A 12,679-nucleotide genomic window follows, 5' to 3' on the forward strand; every position below is an offset into this window, starting at 1 on the left:
TTTAACTGCGGTATGGTATAAAAACATTCTCTACGGCAGAGAGCCTTAAACTGTGCTTTTGTCAATAGCCACGGGCTTACTAGACTCTTGACACAGGAGGGCGAGAAGGCAGAGAGGGAGCAGCTGTCCTGACGTGACGCCATTACATTTACTCCACCCCAAATTCCACCCCCTCCACCCACTGCGTTTTAAACTGGCCATTATACTCTATGATGATGATTTTTGTGATGTGGCCACAGTGGTGCCAGTAAATTACATCCCAGGTGGCAGGTGACCAGTAGGTTATCAAAAATATATAATAAAAAATCATAAATAAATATAAAAAATATATATAAACTACTTAGTGTTTAGAGTAAAGAGTACTTCCTTTACAGTTAAGCTCACTTGCAATAATAAGTACAAAACACTTTCATTCAAACCTGATCTATTCCACACCCGGGTCAGTAGGTGGCGGTAATGGTGACCAACCACCGTTGAACTGTACAAAGTAGAGTGAAAACATTCTCCCGCTCTGCTAACAATTGTTGAGGAAGGAAAAAAAAAATTGTTGTGGAAGGTTTTGTAATGGATTTCAATAACTTTGTTGCTGTTGTTATTGTTGTTGTTGTTGTTGTTGTTGTTGTTAAATACAATGTTATAAGGAGAGGAAAATGTTTTCTTGGGTACTTTTAAAGCAACCTTTTTGAATATTTTTGAGTATATTATTTTGGAATATTGAAGTGCACTTGTCAGCGTATTGGTTCTTGTGTTCTATAAACTGTTATTATAGTTTTAGAGCTGTTTGAACAATATTAAAGCAATGTTTGTGGATGCTATTAAAGTCCATCCATCCATCCATTAGCTATACCGCTTCTCCTCACAAGGGTCGCGGGCGTGCTGGAGCCGAACCCAGCTGTCTTCGTGCAGTGGGCGGGGGACACCCTGAATCGGTTGCCAGCCAATCGCAGGGCACACAGAGACAAACATCACTCACAATCACACCTTGGGGCAATTTAGAGAGTCCAGTCAACTTACCATGCATGTTTTTGGAATGTGGGAGGAAACCGGAGTACCCGGAGAAAACCCACGCAGGGACGGGGAGAACATGCAAGCTCCACACAGGGAGGCCCGGAGCCGGAATCGAACCCACAACCTCTGAACTGTGAGGCAGACATGCTAACCAGTCGACCACGGTGCCGCCCCGTTATTAAAGTCAATCTTTATAAAAGTTTAAATGGAAGATAAATAAAAAACAATTTTTGTTTGAACTTTCAACTGTGTTATCTTGATTTATTTTGTCTAATTGTAATTCTCATTGGAACCTGCTTTTCATTCCTTTACATTTTTAGCTACTTACATTGCCGAAGACGAGTTTGCTTGGTTTTAACAATTCAGTTTGTTTTTCAGGTAAACATATTAGTCAAGTGAAGTAAAATAAGTTAGTGAAACCTGGATGAGTATGTTACATGAGGGGGTGGCATGGCTCCGTGGTAGAGTGGTCGTTTTCCAACCCAGGGGTTGTGGGTTTGGTCCCTGGCCGTTGTGTGACCCTGTCAGAGTATCCTTGAGCAAGAAACTCAACTCCCAATTGCTCCTGATTGCTGCATCATCATTAGGTAAATGAGGTAACAGTGTGAAGCGCTTTGAGTACGAGTAAGATAGAGTAAGATGAGTAAGATAGAAAAGAACTACAAGTGACAGCCCATTTACCATTTATGAACAGAACTAAGTCAATTTCAAATGCAATCATTTATCCATCCATTATCTGTACCGCTTATCCTCACAAGGGTCACGGGGCGTGCTGGAGCCTGTCCCAGCTGTCTTTGGGCAGTAGGCGGGGGACACCCTGAACTGGTTGCCAGCCAATCGCAGGGCACACAGAGACAAACATCCGCACTCACAATCACACCTAGGGGCAATTTAGAGTATCCAATCAACTTACCATGCATGTTTTTGGAATGTGGGAGGAAACCGGAGTACCCGGAGAAAACCCACGCAGGCACGGGGAGAACATGCAAACTCCACACAGGGAGTCCGGAGCCGGGATCGAACCCACGACCTCTGAACTGTGAGGCGGACGTGCTAACCAGTCGACCACCGTGCCGCCTGCAATCATTTAGTTAGATTAAAATAGTAATTCTCAGTAATCTTTACAGAGTATTCTTAAGTAAGTTATCTAGTACACTCTACTTGATTGTTTTAGTTGCTTAAACTCATTTGTAAGTGTACTCTACAAAGTTTGTAGAGTAGAAGCTAGTTTTCTTTACATGTTTTTTTAGGCGCAACCGGTTTGCATACTTTTTTATGTAATGATAACTAATTGGATTTTGCGGTGTACAGATAGGAAGTTTGTCTGCCTGTACAGACAAAAACAGCAGTGGGTGCGCGAGACGGGGCAACTGAAAATGTCTGTGCGCTTACTAGCCCCCACTGCAAACTCACTGTTGTGCTGCTACACTCACAAAAAACAATGCTGATATCCATGTTTGTTCACAGAGGGTGTCTACTCTCAGGACAGACTTTGACCAAGACTGTTGTCACAAGGATTTCCAGTTTTTATTAAGCAGGATGTTTGGAACACAATCATCTATGTTCAGTAGCATCTGTATTATAATTAACCCATAGAATCTCTGGATAAGCATCGATGATCTTTTTTTTTTTTAACAACTATTAACTGAACTTTTATTCCTACGGTATTAGCTAACTGTGAACTATTGGGACTTTATTCTCATATGATTATATAATTTGCTGTCAAAGCGCTATATAAATAAAACTGAGTTGAGTTATTCAACAAATAAAGTTGAGAGGCAAAAACTGTGGTCGACAATATTTATACTGTATAGGCTAATAGCGCTGATAAGAGTAACATGGAAAGGTGAAATGTGCAAAGTGACACTTTATATTTGTGCTACAGACATTTTACGAACTATACAGATCATACAGGATAAAAATAAAAGTTGATTTAAGTTACACAACAAAGCCATATTTATCATCATACTACATTAAATTTCCTTCAATAGCATGCAACCCAATGCCACAAATATTTGGAAGTTTCATAGCAACTCAAGTTATCACTGAGATTCGGCTACATACGAAACGTTTTTCCTTCCTTCCTCTGCACTTAATATTGTGAAAGCCTAAACAACGACAAAATAATTAACTTTTTTTTCTGACACATAACTACACATTGCTGCACATGCCAGGCTAGATCAACAGTTATACTGTACTTTATTAATCCAATGAGCGAAATTTAAGACTTAAGTAATAAGCAACAAGGATATTAGCATTAACCATTTAAGGACTGTTGTGATGACTAAATATGAATTAAGTGCCTATCTTTACAAGTGTTTCCCAGCCAAGGTACATATTTATATTGATAAAAAACACACCACCAAACAAAAATATGACAAAAAGTATATAATCTGAAATAATAATGATGTTGTCTCCATTAACCCACAATTTGTTGTTTTATGAACACTTTGATTCTGGAAAGGATAACAGGGATCCTTAGTTTAGGATGTAACAAAACATAAATTGAAACGCGTTGTATACAATAATCTCAACAACTGCTGCAGTAAAGTCTTAATTATGCTAAAGACAATCATATGAAAAACAACCAGTAGGTGATAACTGAGCATGCTTTTTCGAATTCATTGTGTGCGCTTCATAATCTCGAAAACCTCGTCCTATATTCTAGTTCGATTATTTTCATTGAGGGAAAATGTGCTTCCCTATCCAAACAAATCAGAAGTCAACCAGCATCCTTCTGTCAGTTTTACAATATGTTTTAAATGTTGGCTATTTGTTTTTAATCGCCAATTAGAAAGCCTTGTACCTGGTCAAAATTCAAGCAAGCAACTCTGGTCAGACAATAATCTTCACAGTACCAAATGAGTAACCCCTAAAATCTGATTTGATATTTTACAGTGTTCATCCCTCTGGACTTCAAGCCAAGTCATGAATGCCAAGCAGCGAGGAGGAATGGCTCTAAATAAAGATTTCAGGTCAAAAACAGGAAATGGCTCAGTGAGCAGAGAGGGCAGGGCCATAGCAACACCAACTGGAGAGCTGTACCCACAACATCCCTCCCTCCCTTTAGCTTGATTTCTCTCACTCTTCTTTTATCTCTCGCTTGGTGACAAATCGAGTTGCTCCTCTTTCTTGCTTTTTCTCTTTTCCCTGTCTAGGTCCAAACGTGTTTAGACGATGGCGGTTTTTATACATTTTTAGTTATACAGCACCACAATGGATATCAAGATGTGATTGATGTGTCGACGTTCAGCTATAATAAAATTGTCCATTTAGGAAGTAGAGACATTTTATTTCTGTACCACCATTTTTAATATATGATTGATATAACTGTAAATAAAACCACCATTCTTAGACTTGGAAGAAATTCCTTTGTAGCCGATCAATGCAGCCGATGGGCATCAACAAATCCTCTGCAGGGATGCTTTGCTAGGACTTCATTGCTTGCTTGTTTGTGGATCTGGCTGCCTTCGCTTTTGTCTTCAATGAGCGGAAATCATCCTCTTTTGGGTTAAAATCATAACACTGACTTCCATCCATCCAATTTTCTATTGCTTATCCTATTCAGGATAATGGCTGAGCTGGAGCCAGCTGCCCGAGTTGACTTTTATTGCAGTGGAGTACATCCTGCCTGGACTGGTCGCCAGTCCAACAGTTACACTCACATTTACACAAATGTTCAATTTAGAGTTCTTAATTAACCTGAGTTTTGGGAATGTTGGAATAAGCATGACAAAACCCACATAAGTACGGGGAGAACATGCAAACTCCACACAAAAACTTAAGGCCCCATTTTCATGGTCAGCGCAAGTCTAGCACAAAGGGAAGTCTAACTGTGCGCATGGGTGAAGTTTTCTTTCTTTGGCATTTTTTGTGAACGGGCGCATATAGAAATAGGCATTTGCGCCGTTGTGGGAGTAAACACAGCCGACTTGATTCCCAGCCAATCAAAGTGGCTTCCCTTGTTCCCTTTAAATTCAGCGTAGATGGTCTACAAGGCAGAGATCAGCACACCTGCCCTGAGTGAAGGAATTGAAGTATACAGTATTGGGATCTTGAGATCGAGCTGAATAGAAATGCGAAGTTCTCAATTTTCCTGTCAAACTATTTTCTTTTCTCATCTAGAGTCACGAGCTGTGGCTCGTAACTGAAAGACTAAGCAAAAAAAAGAGTTTACTCCGCAAGAGGTCCGGGTTATCCCTATAGAACGTGTGGGAAGCTTGGTCATCCAGAAGGGCTCATAATAGATACACCGCTCTAGAGGATCCAGATGATGTGGCCTCCTTGGTTATGTGTTCCTCACAAATCCCAACAAACCAACCCAGAACATACTGGAAAGACTATGGGCTTCATTTTCATGGCTGGCGCAACGCGTGGCATATTTATGCACGAAGGCGGGTGGTGGTAATTTCGCAGATGAGCGCAGGTTGGCGGATCTGTGAGGAGGGCTGAGCCAATGTGGATGTGGTCACAGCCAACTTCAATATTGGCCAATCAGAGCGGCTTTTTTCAAGTCCTTTAAATGCGACGCGCCAGTCATACCACTGCCGTCTCGACATAGTGGAAGCACATCTGCGCTGTGAAGTGGGCATTTGGAGAGCACCCCCCACACCTCAGATCATTCAAGTGCCCCACTCACCCCATAGCTGTGCCGCCCAGTGGTATGAATTAAAAGAAGGGCCCCAACATGGTGCCCGCAGGCACCAGGTCGCCCCAAGGAATAAATGAGTAGCTGGGTCATTGTGATTTACTGGAAATATGTAGAAGTGATCATTTGAAAATGTCAACTTGCAGAGATTTTTATCTGTTTCATACCTTGTTAAATCATTATTAACCAACATTGTTGTTTTTTTTAAAGAAGTGTAGCTTTATGTTAGCCCTTTGCATTAATCAGTACCCACAATGAGTAGCTCTTACTTTCAAAAAAGTTGGTGACCCCTGATGTAAAAAATATATTACAATGATTCAGAGGGTTTGATGGCTGCTGATCACATTTTTATAAATGAAATACATCTAAAATCCACCACACAGGTACTTTTCTAAACTGTGAAATGGCTCCACCCTCCAGCAACAGACTGCTGAAAGTCTTGTTCTGAGTATTTCCACATCTGTGCAATGCGGCGACCTTTGTGGAAACTTGCTAACAGATGTAAAAAGGTATATCACACAAAAAAATATTATTTTCAAATCTATCACTATTGTTATTTTCTAAATAATTTCATTCACTTTTGAGTGACATTTTAACACAAAAAAAGCAAAGAATCCAATCAAAAACAAAAGATTTTGGGAGGTTGTGTGAAAAAGAAGACCAGATAACCATATGCTATAAAACAGGGTGTGTCACAGCTCAGCATTGAGCGAGAGGTTGGGGTGGAAGGGAGGGGGTGTGGGTGGGAGTCTGGCTGGGGTGAACAAGAAGGGGAGTTTTGGGGTCGTCCCCCCTCACAAACCACCCATCTGCTTTTATTCCCACTAACACTCCTTACTCCTATACATAAAAAATAAATGCTGAAAAGTCTGAGTTTGAACATAATTGTTGGACACTGATCAGCCTTCAGTTTTTTTCATACTATTTATGAAAATAAAACGTACCTTCGTGATGATGTGTGACTGGCATGTACCGTGTCCAGAATGAAGGCATTTAAAATAAGCTTACATAATGTCTTGAAAAAAATCAATTGTGTGCTCAGTGGTACATGGCGGCCATTACTCCTTGTGCTGTCAAGGTGAATCTCTCTATATTATGTCGTGAGACTTTGTGGTGTACATTCTGTTCTTGTTTTTTTACGTGGACTTATTGTCACGTTGTCCTGATCAGCCATGGCAGAGACATGCGCTTCCAGCTTCTATGGTCATCATCACTTGTTCCTTTTTCTCTTTGCTTCTCAGCATTGCTGTTCCATTGTGACATCACATAAATACGTAGCAAAAAGCCATGGTCAAAGAAACTCACATTGCTGAAGCCTCATGTGACACACTACATGACAACTGTTTGACCACTGAAGCTTTTCTTACTTTAGACGCAATTCTGGTAGAATTCCAAATTGCGCAACTTTAGGGGCATTTGAATTTGGAGGTTCAACTGTATTATTTTTTTTGGTTATCAAATATGGTCAGAAACGTCAGAAATGTATTTAATGTAATACCTCAAGTAAAAACTAGGCCAAATATTGAAATAATATCATTGCAAATAGATCATATCAAATGGTGGTGATGCTTTTAAATTTCAAATTACTTTTGAAATGTTACACTGCAGAACAGAAAACAGGTTACATTTTGTCCATTTGAGCTGGAACTACTAATGTGGACAAAGAATTTCCTTTCAAATGAACACATCGCTTGGACACCCATTAAAGCTGTTGCAAAAATGTATTTCAATAAATCCAACTTTATTTCATTGAATGGGTTTAAACATATAGATAAGGATCAAGCACATGCACATTTCCAACATTATTTGTGATTAAAAACATGGAGAAACATGCATTTAAAACTTTACAGCTTCACTGGTAGATAAAGCAGGAAAACACCTGTGTGGAATTTTTACCCTACACAGCCACATTTTCTCTTCTTCCAAATAAAGTAAGACTTCCGGTCCTTGTAAACTACCTTGACTCATATACTTAAAAAAAAAAAAAAAAAAAAACAGGAAGTCTTAGGCCAGTAAACCTTCTGCGGTGTTTCCACTTTAGTGAAATCTGCTCACAAAATGTATGTTTTCCTGCAACTGCTGTAACATGAACACACACGAATGTGTGCGCACATACACACACACAGCACAAACAAATCAATACCATCCTATTGTGTGGATTAGCCTTTTTTCAATACACCAGTTTGTAGAGTTTTTAGGCCTTTCAAAATTACAGGTGAAAAAAAGTAATTTCATAGACATATTTGACCTTTTTGCTTATTATGATGGATTTCATTTTTGTATGATGTCATGTGATGTGATCAGGACAGGACAAATGAGTACAACCACACTACCCATGCGTGACCTGTGCTTGAGACCTGCTGGGGTGTTGGACCAGTGATTATATACTCTGGTATAAAACCTGAAATGAAATGTTAATATCGCCAATAAATTACACTTTTTTTCAAGCATCGAGAAAACAAAAACTACAGCTTGTAACTGAACGAACTTGTAAATTGGGGCACACACAAGTCAAGGTGCCACTGCATTTCAAGCATCATTTTTCTCGCCCCACTGCACTCCTGTTGCTGACTCCCTTTTCTGTTGAATGCAGTTGGTTGTTGCGCTGTCACCATCCATCATTCCATCTGAAACGGTCAGGTAAAATAAATCCCAGCTCTAGTGTTATGCCTCGATGCAGCATTTTCCCAGGAATGCAGTGTGAAAGTGGTCATGGTCATGTTATGCTAGGCGGAGATGATCAGCAGGGAACCAATAAGCACGTGGTTGACTGAGCAGAAGAGTTGGTTCTGTTCAAGGGGATACTCAAAACAAATCTTTGCAATAATATGTTCAATGTGCCCCCACAAGTCTAAATACGGTATTGTGATTAATATTGCTTTTGTGGAATAAGAATTAAGATGATTAATCTGCCTGTTTTCAACCATCTCAGAAGACTGACATTTTACCCAGCACCATGACGTCCTGTTGGAATTGATGCCAAAGTACCCTCAGGTTCGCATTGTGAACATCACGTGACCAAACCCAGAAAACAGGTGAGCCATCTCACTGTCTCGAGTGTGCACTTTGTGTCAAACTTGCGCTGGGCATGAAAATTGGTCCCTGAGTCTTTGGTCTGCTTGAAGTTTTTTTCCAAGAGTTTCTCTTTGCCTCCACTATGTACTGTTTGCTCATGTGAGATTCAGTTAGTCTTTTGATAAGTGAGGAGTGTGGTCATAGGCCTCTCCGTGTGTCAGGAGAAACCCTCTGTTGTGAGTTGGTGCTATATAAATAAAATTGAACTGAATTGAACATCACATTTTGCTCAAAATATTGTCCATACAGTTAGGAAACCTGGGTACTGATTATTAATGTACATAATTTCCTACCGTATGTTTCCTCATTGAAGGCCACCCATTTTAAGACAGTTTCCCACCTTAACATCCTATACAAATGCAAACAGAGAAAGGCAATATGCTCATTGTGCTTTGAATTGATCTTAACACTGTGACTGAGCTTTTAGTAAACTTCAAAAGTTGTTGACATGCCAAAGTGACAGACCAATAACTCCAATAGAATTACATGCATCCAGCAGTGGTCAGTACTGATTGAATAAGCATCATAAAAAAAATGTACTTGTTATGACGGCATTTGAAAACGAAGCTTGTGATTTCCCAGCTGCCCCAGGCATGTATCAACTTTCAAAGCTGACACAAGTAGGGCTGTGTTAAGTTTATGTAACATCTGTGTAAGGCTTACCAAGATGTCAAAGCTGCATGTATATGCACTCCATGCTCAGTAGGCTCACACAGTGAACGTCCGTTTATCGTTCCACACCTAAAACTGACCGTATCATCAAAAAAAATCATAGTTATAGTTTTCCAACACACTTTAAACAAATTTGAACCTATTTAAACACGCTTGAACATTGTGTAAAAGTATTCCTTGAAAGTACAACTGGGAATATATGATGAGTATGTTTTCAATCTCTTGCCAAAACTATTTTTGTCCTCCAAATAAGAGGTAAAACATGCTAACTTCAAGCTACTTGTCATTTGAAGTTTATTGTAAAACTGATAGATAAAACAAAAAAAAATGAATTAAGAAGTGCTTTAAGAACACATGTATATTTTGGTCCTATATTATTTAGGAAAAAAACGGAAATTATCCATCCATCCATTATCGATACCGCTTATCCTTACAAGGGTCGCGGGGCATGTTGAAGCCTATCCCAGCAGTCTTCGGGCAGTAGGCGGGGGACACTCTCAATTGGTTGCCAGCCAATCGCAGGGCACACAGAGACAAAAATCCGCACTCACAATCACATGTAGTGGCAATTTAGAGAGTCCAATCAACTTACCATGCATGTTTTTGGAATGTGGGAGGAAACCGGCGTACCCGGAGAAAACCCACACGGAAATTATTAGAAGCTAAAGAAAACATTGTAACAGTGTAGCGAATATGCCTTCATTTGGACCACATCTTCAGGGCTGAAGACAAGAGTCAGCCCGGAGATGCCATCAAGTCTGCTCCAGTCTCACTTAAAAACAATTGAATCGCCAGGGGACCCCGACAATTGGATTTTACAAGGACATGCTAGGACTCAGCAATATCCAAAATCCTGGAGCCACTCGTTGTCACCTGAAAACCTCTCCAGACAACGAATGTGGATTTGAACGGCCTTCATGGAGCCTCCTCGCAGCCCGAAGCCAGAAGGTTCCTCTCACAAACACCGATGAACATCGACAATGCTGGATGAAGACCAACCCCAAAAGGTTGACATGGGAAATGCAGCATTGAACTTCCTATGCTTTTGATCAATCAAAATTACTTTGAAATGATCCATAGTTTAATGTATGTTTGTGTATTGCTTACTGTGTGTATCCTGCTAATTTTGCATTGATGAATCTGCTTCTCTATGGTAATAATCATTTTTCTGGTCAGGTTTACGAGTGTAGGAATAGGCTTAAACTCATATCTTTGACTCCTAAACTTTGGATGCAGTCAGAATGAGATGTTTCCAGCTGAAGTATGAAAATTGATGCCAGCTATGAATTGTGATATGCACAAAGGTTTTAAACAGGACAATTTAACAGAGGTTTCACTGATAGTGTAGTGGCACACGCGCCTGAGTGGTGTGCAGGCAGCGTGGGATAGATTCCCGCTCAATGACGGTGTCTGTGTGTGCCCTGCAACTGGCTAGCGACCACCTGGGGTGTAGTCTGCCTTCGCCCGTTGACGGCTGGGATAGGCCCCAGCACCTACCCGCAACTCTGTATAGAATAAGCGGTTTGGAAGATGACACATGACACAATTTAATAAACTCAAATCTAACTTTATTGTCATGAATTGAGGCTCACCTGAAACCTGAGCTGGAGTGGGGGTGGACACCTCACCCCTCCCCCTTTTCTTAAGGAGATAAAAAGGCCTGGCCTTTGTCTCACTCTCTCTCTCTGAACTTCACGCTCTCTCCAACAACACAAGATCCCCCCCCTCTCAAAAGAAACTTCTCAAACTCTCTCTTTTTCTTCTCAACTTTTTGATCTTTTGGTTGCATTTTTGCTGGAGCGTTCACGTGCCCGAAAATCAACCGCGGTTGACCTGAAAAGCTAAATTGAACCACTCCGAAGCTCGTCACCACACAGGTGGCAGACGCGCCGGACTCCGGCCCTTGGGCAGCAACCGCTGAAGCAACATGCCCGTTCTGTCCCGCTCGAACCCCCGACCCCGCGCCGCGGCCGGTCGGGTCATCTGAGAACCCAACAAAGCTCGGTCCCACTCCCAGCAGCCTCGTATTTTTCCCTTTTTTGGTTGTTCTTCCATCTGGAAATGAGTGAAGGTCCTTCCCCTCTTCGCTCATCACCAGGGGCGGAGCCACGGGTGGGCCTGGGTGTGCACAGGCCCATCCAGATTGACAGACTGCCCGCCCAGTGAGATTCATGAAAAAATATATATTTAAATTTTTTAGTAAATGATTATTAAATTATTTTTAAATTTGTGTTTCGTTGTTTTTATTTTATTGAATATTAAGAATGGTATAATTAATTGAAGTGGTCCAAGGAAGATCTGAACTTCATATTCAGTTTGTCATTTTATTTGAATATGTCGGGATAGGAGGATTGTGCTCAGTGAGAGAAACATTCAGGCCCACCCATTAGTCACGTTCTGGCTCCGCCCCTGCTCATCACGTGAGCTTCAGCAAACGTGAGTGGCTACTGTGTGACTCGCGGAGGCTTTTCACAGTGGGTGTATACAAATTAATAGCTGAACGCTAGCAAACTTTGTGCATTTCATAAGGTCCTCCAGCTGGCACTATAATCGACCTATCAGACGTTCCCTTTTTCCTTTCCTCACAGTTAATTTCAATGTTTGTTTTCTTAATTTTTTCTTCATTTATTTAGGTTTGCTATATCGTAGTGTTTTCTTTTATGTTAGAATCGTTAATAAATATTGTCCATATACAGAAGTCAAGCGTGAATTGTGTGTGTTTGGGTCTAGGTATTAACCTCTATTTTATTCCAAGAGCTCACAACTTATTTTATTGTAGCACCTTCACATTTTATGACTGATTTAATGAGGTTTTTCGTCAAATTCCTCTCTAAATAACATGAAACTTTGATGTGGTGCCCCTAGAGGCAGGCAGGAGTAATGCAGGCATTGCTCCCGGCCCCTACAAACTATTGACACCCTCACGAGTGACCCCCATTTTCGCTACACCAGCTAGGGTGCCAATAATTCTGGGAGGTGCTGTAAACACCAACACCATGCTAGAAATCCTAAAAAGGCTCAAACTAATGATAAGTTAACCTTAACGCTGATGTGTACCTGATGCATCCTATTTCACAGAGTCACATAGCTGATATCTGCTATGAGAACTATTGGAAACACAATTGCAAATGTAAAACAGTAATGTCAAAACCACTGTTAAAAAAGAGTCCACAAACCTAGCAGCAATCGTGGATGCAGTAGTGCCTGAGTTGACCAATTGTTGGATTTGAAATCAAGAGTAACGGATTGCAGAGAGGGATACTAAGAAATCATAAA

General features: G+C 40.7%; 2 long non-coding RNA genes across 2 annotated transcripts; one reads left to right on the top strand and one right to left on the bottom strand.

The window, feature by feature from the left end:
• Positions 1-7,566: 7,566 nt before the first annotated feature.
• Positions 7,567-9,484, bottom strand: LOC147139503 (uncharacterized). The gene is made up of 3 exons (XR_015088542.1): positions 9,395-9,484; positions 9,025-9,080; positions 7,567-8,283 (listed from the first exon to the last, which is right to left on the bottom strand). It is a non-coding gene; the product is annotated as an uncharacterized LOC147139503 (long non-coding RNA).
• LOC147139504 (uncharacterized) lies at positions 8,007-12,341 on the top strand. The gene is made up of 3 exons (XR_015088637.1): positions 8,007-8,296; positions 8,589-8,691; positions 10,124-12,341. It is a non-coding gene; the product is annotated as an uncharacterized LOC147139504 (long non-coding RNA).
• Positions 12,342-12,679: the final 338 nt, after the last annotated feature.

The sequence above is a fragment of the Filicampus tigris genome, chromosome 11 (genome assembly GCF_054856515.1).
Source record: "Filicampus tigris isolate MCC_2025a chromosome 11, RoL_Ftig_1.0, whole genome shotgun sequence".
Taxonomy (NCBI): domain Eukaryota; kingdom Metazoa; phylum Chordata; class Actinopteri; order Syngnathiformes; family Syngnathidae; genus Filicampus; species Filicampus tigris.